We start from the raw sequence: 9,223 nt of genomic DNA, 5'->3' as shown, positions 1-9,223 counted from the left end.
ACTTTGTCCAAGTCACCCAATGAGGCACAGGATAAGGTGTTTTTCTGTTGCACATAACTACCTGGGTTTCAAAAGGACTTCCATTTAAAAGTGAGGTCTTGAGGAACACCAACAGTGTCAGAAAAATGATATTTTTCTGTAACCTCAGCATCACAGAGAATAGTTCCATAAGAAACAGTTGACAGAAACAGAAAACTTTATTATCGAACACATATAGCACTATTCGGCAAAAATCTGATGCTGGTGGCAGCTTCCAAAACTAGGCCTTCTAGAGGCTCTCATTCTGTACTAGAGTTTTAAGAAATTCAGAACACTTTACAGATCAAGGTGCCTTTATGACTTTGTTTTGTGGATGGATCTGTGTGTCAATAAGAAGTTTTTGAAAATATCAAACAAATAGCAACTATCAAGGAAGTAGGAGAGAAGAGGTGTACAACAAAGAAAAATCAAACTTGAGGTACAATTTCACATGAACTTGCACATGGGGTTTAATAAGGTTTCAAAGTCAGCTAATTATAAAACTCTCTAGATTAAATAATTGGCCCATGAAAGCTTTTATTAAAATGTCACCTGGATATCCCACTCCAAAAACATCCAGTGTCATCTTGGTGTGAGTAGCCAGCTGCTGGCTTCTGAACAAAGGTTTTGAGTTTAGACTCAATATGGTGCTGTTGCTTTGAAATCTTGGAAGGAAGGAAACTACTCAGTGTCTCTTGCTTGATCCAAAGCATTCCTCATAAAAGCCTGCAGTGTCTCAACTGAAAATCAAAATGAGAACATCTTATATGCATTAATGGTGGCCACAAATTTCAAAGAAGGAGAAATGTATATAGAGCTGAGAAAAATAAGTGTATAGCAACGTATTTTATTTCTAAGAGACATCTAGAATTTCACAGCTATGAAGAGAAAGGTAGAAAAACAAACAATTATTTGAAAGAAAATGAAAACTTTGCTTAATCAATCTGTTAAAGGCTGATGTGAAAGCATTTTTCTTCTCAAAGCAGAACCAGCTTACTCATTACCTCTTTCCTCCAATGAGTAATCCCTCCCTCTCTTCTCATTGCCAGAAATACCCACTACCTCTTTCCATATTGAAAGTGAAACCCGATGTTTTCTTTTCTAATAACAGCATGTGCGAAAATCACACTCTGTCCTGGATTTGCACAGCACTTTCCTGCTTCATCCTCATAGAGTCAGGCACTGAGTAAATGGGTAACAAATATCTGTGAGAGTGAGCACACTGGACCTAAAGGTAAACAATGATAATAAAAGTAATTCGGTGCCATTAGGGGCTAAGAGCATGAGTTAATCTCCTCTGTGTAAAATTCCCAGAGGCCACTCAGACTGACAAATTTAAATTCCTCCTAAGTTGGAGAGTTCATTTCCCCTGAAGCTACATAGGCCACACTTGGACATCTTTAATTCTTAGAAAAGTACTCATCTATATTAAATGGAAATTTGCTCCCTGGAATCTCTACCCATCAGGCTCTGTTTTGACCCCTGGGGCTCCAGGACAAATCCCATGCTTGTCCATATCGCAGCTCTCTGGTGACTGGAAGGCTGCTGTCTCATCTCCCATGAATGACATTTTCCCAGTGGTCAATCCTAGTGAAACAGGAAAAGTTCCCTTGTTCCCCTTGCAGGTCGTGCGATAGGGGCGTGGCTTGCTTCTTCAGTGCCAGCTGCTCAAACCTCTAGGGAAGCATACAGACAGGCAGGCTGTGGGGCTCCAACCCAACGGCAGTGTCCAGGGGTGAATGTTTACAGCTGAAGCCCCAATGGGTGTGTGTAAGAGGGAGCTGTCTTAGTTTAGCTGTCCATAGGTGGTTTGTGTTAGTCAGCTCAATGAGACCCCTGCCTTATCACAAGAACAGAGGACTTTCTGTATCCTGGGATTCTTGCCTTGGTGTACTGGAAGAATCAGATCACACGTGGGCTTGGAGAATGAATGCAAGGTTTTATTGCATGGAAGTAGCTCTCGGCAGATGGAGGAGCCAGAAGGGAGATGGTTTTCCCGTAGAGTAAGGCCGCTTGGCCGCCCAACTTTTTCAGCCACCTCAGCCAAACTCCGCATTGTTCTGCCAGTCAATGGCCTGGCAGTGTGCTGGTGTCGTGCTACACTGGTGCCTTCCTCTCGTCATCCAGCCACCCATGTGTTCCTCTGCTGATGTGCTCCTCTTGATGTCCAGCCACCTTTGTGTCTGCCTGTGAGGGTTTCGGGGTTTTTATAGGCACAGGATGAGGGTGTGGCAAGCCAGGGTGGTCTTGGGAAATGCAATATTTGGCCACAAATGCATGAGTGCCTGTTCTCACCTAGGTCCGTGGGCACAGGCCGGGGGTGCAACCCTCACCAGGGAGCATGCCCTTTTCTTCCGAGCACTTCCCTGCCCCCCTTCCATATCACTAGGTCCTTAGTGGTTCTTCTATGTGCATGTTTCCAGCAGTGATTTTTGAAGTCTAGTTCGAAAGGCCTCTACATTACAATTATCTGAGGAGAACCTTCATTGTGCAAATTTCAGGGTTCCCTGTTCACACCTGCTGTATCAGATTCTCTGGGGTGGAGTCCTAGAATCTGACTAGATTGAGCAAATGCTCAGATGACTCTTTTTTTTCTTTTTTTTTTTTTATTATTATACTTTAAGTTCTAGGGTATATATGCATAACGTGCAGGTTTGTTACATATGTATACTTGTGCATGTTGGTGTGCTGCACCCATCAACTCGTCAGCACCCATCAATTCATCATTTATATCAGGTATAACTCCCAATGCAATCCCTCCCCCCTCCTCCCTCCCCATGATAGGCCCCGGTGTGTGATGTTCCCCTTCCCGAGTCCAAGTGATCTCATTGTTCAGTTCCCACCTATGAGTGAGAACATGCGGTGTCTGGTTTCTGTTCTTGTGATAGTTTGCTAAGAATGATGGTTTCCAGCTGCATCCATGTCCCTACAAAGGACGCAAACTCATCCTTTTTATGGCTGCATAGTATTCCATGGTGTATATGTGCCACATTTTCTTAATCCAGTCTGTCACAGATGGACATTTGGGTTGATTCCAAGTCTTTGCTATTGTGAATAGTGCCGCAATAAACATACGTGTGCATGTGTCTTTATAGCAGCATGATTTATAATCTTTTGGGTATATACCCAGTTGTGGGATGGCTGGGTCATATGGTACATCTAGTTCTAGATCCTTGAGGAATTGCCATACTGTTTTCCATAATGGTTGAACTAGTTTACAATCCCACCAACAGTGTAAAAGTGTTCCTATTTCTCCACATCCTCTCCAACACCGGTTGTTTCCTGACGTTTAATGATTGCCATTCTAACTGGTGTGAGATGGTATCTCATTGTGGTTTTGATTTGCATTTCTCTGATGGCGAGTGATGATGAGCATTTTTTCATGTGTCTGTTGGCTGTATGAATGTCTTCTTTTGGGAAATGTCTGTTCATATCCTTTGCCCGCTTTTTGATGGGGTTGTTTTTTTTTTTCTTGTATATTTGTTTGAGTTCTTTGTAGATTCTGGATATCAGCCCTTTGTCAGATGAGTAGATTGCAAAAATTTTCTCCCATTCTGTAGGCTGCCTGTTCACTCTGATGGTAGTTTCTTTAGCTGTGCAGAAGCTCTTTAGTTTAATTAGATCCCATGTGTCAATTTTTGCTTTTGCTGCCGTTGCTTTTGGTGTTTTAGACATGAAGTCCTTGCCCATGCCTATGTCCTGAATGGTACTACCTAGGTTTTCTTCTGGGGTTTTTATGGTATTAGGTGTAACATTTAAGTCTCTAATCCATCTTGAATTAATCTTCGTATAAGGAGTAAGGAAAGGATCCAGGTTCAGGTTTCTACTTATGGCTAGCCAATTTTCCCAGCACCATTTATTAAATAGGGAATCCTTTCCCCATTTCTTGTTTCTCTCAGGTTTGTCAAAGATCAGATGGCTATAGATGTGTGCTATTATTTCTGAGGACTCTGTTCTGTTCCATTGGTCTACATCGCTGTTTTGGTACCAGTAGCATGCTGTTTTGGTTACTGTAGCCTTGTAGTATAGTTTGAAGTCAGGTAGTGTGATGCCTCCAGCTTTGTTCTTTAGACTTAGGATTGTCTTGGCAATGCGGGCTCTTTTTTGGTTCCATATGAACTTTAAAGCAGTTTTTTTCCAATTCTGTGAAGAAAGTCATTGGTACCTTGATGGGGATGGCATTGAATCTATAAATAACCTTGGGCAGTATGGCCATTTTCACGATATTGATTCTTCCTATCCATGAGCATGGTATGTTCTTCCATTTGTTTGTGTCCTCTTTGATTTCACTGAGCAGTGGTTTGTAGTTCTCCTTGAAGAGGTCCTTGACATCCCTTGTAAGTTGGATTCCTAGGTATTTGATTCTCTTTGAAGCAATTGTGAATGGAAGTTCATTCCTGATTTGGCTCTCTGTTTGTCTGTTACTGGTGTATAAGAATGCTTGTGATTTTTCCACATTAATTTTGTATCCTGAGACTTTGCTGAAGTTGCTTAACAGCTTAAGGAGATTTTGGACTGAGACAATGGGGTTTTCTAAATATACAATCATGTCATCTGCAAACACGGACAATTTGACTTCTTCTTTTCCTAACTGAATACCCTTGATTTCTTTCTCTTGCCTGATTGCCCTAGCCAGAACTTCCAAGACTATGTTGAATAGGAGTGGTGAGAGAGGGCATCCCTGTCTTGTGCCAGTTTTCAAAGGGAATTTTTCCAGTTTTTGCCCATTCAGTATGATATTAGCTGTGGGTTTGTCATAAATAGCTCTTATTATTTTGAGGTACGTTCCATCAATACCGAATTTATTGAGCGTTTTTAGCATGAAGGGCTGTTGAATTTTGTCAAAAGCCTTTTCTGCATCTATTGAGATAATCATGTGGTTCTTGTCTTTGGTTCTGTTGATATGCTGGATTACGTTTATTGATTTGCGAATGTTGAACCAGCCTTGCATCCCAGGGATGAAGCCCACTTGATCATGGTGGATAAGCTTTTTGATGTGCTGCTGAATCCGGTTTGCCAGTATTTTATTGAGGATTTTTGCATCGATGTTCATCAGGGATATTGGTCTAAAATTCTCTTTTTTTGTTGTGTCTCTGCCAGGCTTTGGTATCAGGATGATGTTGGCCTCATAAAATGAGTTAGGGAGGATTCCCTCTTTTTCTATTGATTGGAATACTTTCAGAAGGAATGGTACCAGCTCCTCCTTGTACCTCTGGTAGAATTCAGCTGTGAATCCATCTGGTCCTGGACTTTTTTTGGTTGGTAGGCTATTAATTATTGCTTCAATTTCAGAGCCTCCTATTGGTCTATTCAGGGATTCAACTTCTTCCTGGTTTAGTCTTGGAAGAGTGTAAGTGTCCAGGAAATTATCCATTTCTTGTAGATTTTCTAGTTGATTTGCGTAGAGGTGTTTATAGTATTCTCTGATGGTAGTTTGTATTTCTGTGGGGTCGGTGGTGATATCCCCTTTATCATTTTTTATTGCATCTATTTGATTCCTCTCTCTTTTCTTCTTTATTAGTCTTGCTAGCGGTCTGTCAATTTTGTTGATCTTTTCAAAAACCAACTCCTGGATTCATTGATTTTTTGGAGGGTTTTTGTGTCTCTATCTCCTTCAGTTCTGCTCTGATCTTAGTTATTTCTTGCCTTCTGCTAGCTTTTGAATGTGTTTGCTCTTGCCTCTCTAGTTCTTTTAATTGTGATGTTAGAGTGCCAATTTTAGATCTTTCCAGCTTTCTCTTGTGGGCATTTAGTGCTATAAATTTCCCTCTACACACTGCTTTAAATGTGTCCCAGAGATTCTGGTATGTTGTATCTTTGTTCTCATTGGTTTCAAAGAACATCTTTATTTCTGCCTTCATTTCGTTATGTACCCAGTAGTCATTCAGGAGCAGGTTGTTCAGTTTCCATGTAGTTGAGCGGTTTTGATTGAGTTTCTTAGTCCTGAGTTCTAGTTTGATTGCACTGTGGTCTGAGAGACAGTTTGTTATAATTTCTGTTCTTTTACATTTGCTGAGGAGTGCTTTACTTCCAATTATGTGGTCAATTTTGGAATAAGTGCGATGTGGTGCTGAGAAGAATGTATATTCTGTTGATTTGGGGTGGAGAGTTCTATAGATGTCTATTAGGTCCGCTTGGTGCAGAGATGAGTTCAATTCCTGGATATCCTTGTTAACTTTCTGTCTCATTGATCTGTCTAATGTTGACAGTGGAGTGTTGAAGTCTCCCATTATTATTGTATGGGAGTCTAAGTCTCTTTGTAAGTCTCTAAGAACTTGCTTTATGAATCTGGGTGCTCCTGTATTGGGTGCATATATATTTAGGATAGTTAGCTCTTCCTGTTGAATTGATCCCTTTACCATTATGTAATGGCCTTCTTTGTCTCTTTTGATCTTTGATGGTTTAAAGTCTGTTTTATCAGAGACTAGTATTGCAACCCCTGCTTTTTTTTTTTCTCCATTTGCTTGGTAGATCTTCCTCCATCCCTTTATTTTGAGCCTATGTATGTCTCTGCATGTGAGATGGGTCTCCTGAATATAGCAGACTGATGGGTCTTGACTCTTTATCCAGTTTGCCAGTCTGTGTCTTTTAATTGGAGCATTTAGTCCATTTACATTTAAGGTTAATATTGTTATGTGTGAACTTGATCCGGCCATTATGATATTAACTGGTTATTTTGCTCGTTAGTTGATGCAGTTTCTTCCTAGCCTTGATGGTCTTTACATTTTGGCATGTTTTTGCAATGGCTGGTACCGGTTGTTCCTTTCCATGTTTAGGGCTTCCTTCAGGGTCTCTTGTAAGGCAGGCCTGGTGGTGACAAAACCTCTAAGCATTTGCTTATCTGTAAAGGATTTTCTTTCTCCTTCACTTATGAAACTTAGTTTGGCTGGATATGAAATTCTGGGTTGAAAATTCTTTTCTTTAAGAATGTTGAATATTGGCCCCCACTCTCTTCTGGCTTGTAGAGTTTCTGCCAAGAGATCTGCTGTTAGTCTGATGGGCTTCCCTTTGTGGGTAACCCGACCTTTCTCTCTGGCTGCCCTTAAGATTTTTTCCTTCATTTCAACTTTGGTGAATCTGGCAATTATGTGTCTTGGAGTTGCTCTTCTCGAGGAGTATCTTTGTGGCGTTCTCTGTATTTCCTGAATTTGAATGTTGGCCTGCCCTACTAGGTTGGGGAAGTTCTCCTGGATGATATCCTGAAGAGTGTTTTCCAACTTGGTTCCATTTTCCCCCTCACTTTCAGGCACCCCAATCAGACGTAGATTTGGTCTTTTTACATAATCCCATACTTCTTGCAGGCTTTGTTCATTTCTTTTTCTTCTTTTTTCTTTTGGTTTCTCTTCTCGCTTCATTTCATTCATTTGATCCTCAATCGCTGATACTCTTTCTTCCAGTTGATCGAGTCGGTTACTGAAGCTTGTGCATTTGTCATGTATTTCTCGTGTCATGGTTTTCATCTCTGTCATTTCATTTATGACCTTCTCTGCATTATTCTAGCTGTCAATTCTTCCACTCTTTTTTCAAGATTTTTAGTTTCTTTGTGCTGGGTACGTAATTTCTCCTTTAGCTCTGAGAAGTTTGATGGACTGAAGCCTTCTTCTCTCATCTCGTCAAAGTCATTCTCTGACCAGCTTTGATCCGTTGCTGGCGATGGGCTGTGCTCCTTTGCAGGGGGAGATGCACTCTTATTTTTTGAATTTCCAGCTTTTCTGCACTGCTTTTTCCCCATCTTTGTGGTTTTATCTGCCTCTGGTCTTTGCTGATGGTGACATACTGATGGGGTTTTGGTATAGGTGTCCTTCCTGTTTGATCGTTTTCCTTCTAACAGTCAGGACCCTCAGCTGCAGGTCTGTTGGAGATTGCTTGAGGTCCACTCCAGACCCTGTTTGCCTGGGTATCAGCAGCAGAGGTTGCAGAAGATAGAATATTGCTGAACAGCAAGTGTACCTGTCTGATTCTTCCTTTGGAAGCTTCCTCTCAGGGGTGTACTCCACCCTGTGAGGTGTGGGGTGTCAGACTGCCCCTAGTGGGGGATGTCTCCCAGTTAGGCTACTCAGGGGTCAGGGACCCACTTGAGCAGGCAGTCGGTCCGTTCTCAGATCTCAACCTCCATGTGGGTAGATCCACTGCTCTCTTCAAAGCTGTCAGACAGAGTCGTTTGCATCTGCAGAGGTTTCTGCTGCTTTTGTTGTTGTTGTTAACTGTGCCCTGTCCCCAGAGGTGGAGTCTACAGAGACAGGCAGGTTTCCTTGAGCTGCTGTGAGCTCCACCCAGTTCGAGCTTCCCAGCGGCTTTGTTTACCTACTTAAGCCTCGGCAATGGCGGGCACCCCTCCCCCAGCCTTGCTGCTGCCTTGCGGTTAGATCGCAGACTGCTGTGTTAGCAATGAGGGAGGCTCCGTGGGCATGGGACCCTCCCGGCCAGGTGTGGGATATATTCTCCTGGTGTGCCCGTTTGCTTAAAGTGCAGTATTGGGGTGGGAGTTACCCGATTTTCCAGGTGTTGTGTGTCTCAGTTCCCCTGGCTAGGAAAAGGGATTCCCTTCCCCCTTGCGCTTCCCAGGTGAGGCGATGCCTCGCCCTGCTTCAGCTCTCGCTGGTCGGGCTGCAGCAACTGACCAGCACTGATTGTCCGGCACTCCCTAGTGAGATGACCCCAGTACCTCAGTTGAAAATGCAGAAATCACCGGTCTTCTGTGTCGCTCGCGCTGGGAGTTGGAGACTGGAGCTGTTCCTATTCGGCCATCTTGCTCCGCCCACTCCCAGATGACTCTTAAGCATACCGCGGAATTCTCACCAGCCTTATAACTCACCTCTCAATGGGCCCCTTTGAACAATCACACAGGACATCTTCCAGTAGCCACGTATAACCTGCAAGAGACGCGCTGTAGATAGTTCAAATGACTGTATGAAAGAAACACAATTAAATTTTAGATACGGTCTATGCAGTCAGAGCTGTAATTACCTCAAAATTGCATTAACCCAGTGTTGAGGGCAGTGTGCCACAGGATGCCTCCGTGCGTGACATGAGCTAGGTGGCTTTATGGGTGATGCCTGTTTAATCTTCCTGACCAGCAAGATCACGATTTTGCCCATGTTCTATAGATGAGAAGGCTGAGACTCCTTAGGGATGAGTGATTGATTTGTTTAATATCACAGAGCTGGGAAATCGAACCCAGATCCCTCTCAACCCGAAGCCTACT

The 9,223-nt window shown here is 42.7% G+C and overlaps 1 long non-coding RNA gene across 1 annotated transcript; it reads right to left on the bottom strand.

Annotated features, from left to right (window-relative positions):
- Positions 1 to 609: 609 nt before the first annotated feature.
- On the bottom strand, positions 610 to 8,891 carry LOC117076415. Its single transcript, XR_004434362.1, has 3 exons — positions 8,834 to 8,891; positions 1,081 to 1,200; positions 610 to 758 (listed from the first exon to the last, which is right to left on the bottom strand). It is a non-coding gene; the product is annotated as an uncharacterized LOC117076415 (long non-coding RNA).
- Between the last annotated feature and the right edge of the window lie 332 nt (positions 8,892 to 9,223).

This window comes from Trachypithecus francoisi, unplaced genomic scaffold (genome assembly GCF_009764315.1).
Source record: "Trachypithecus francoisi isolate TF-2019V2 unplaced genomic scaffold, Tfra_2.0 Lachesis_group0, whole genome shotgun sequence".
In the NCBI taxonomy this organism is placed as follows: domain Eukaryota; kingdom Metazoa; phylum Chordata; class Mammalia; order Primates; family Cercopithecidae; genus Trachypithecus; species Trachypithecus francoisi.
The sequence above is the reverse complement of the archived record's forward strand: the minus strand, read 5'-3'. Positions and strand labels throughout refer to the sequence as shown.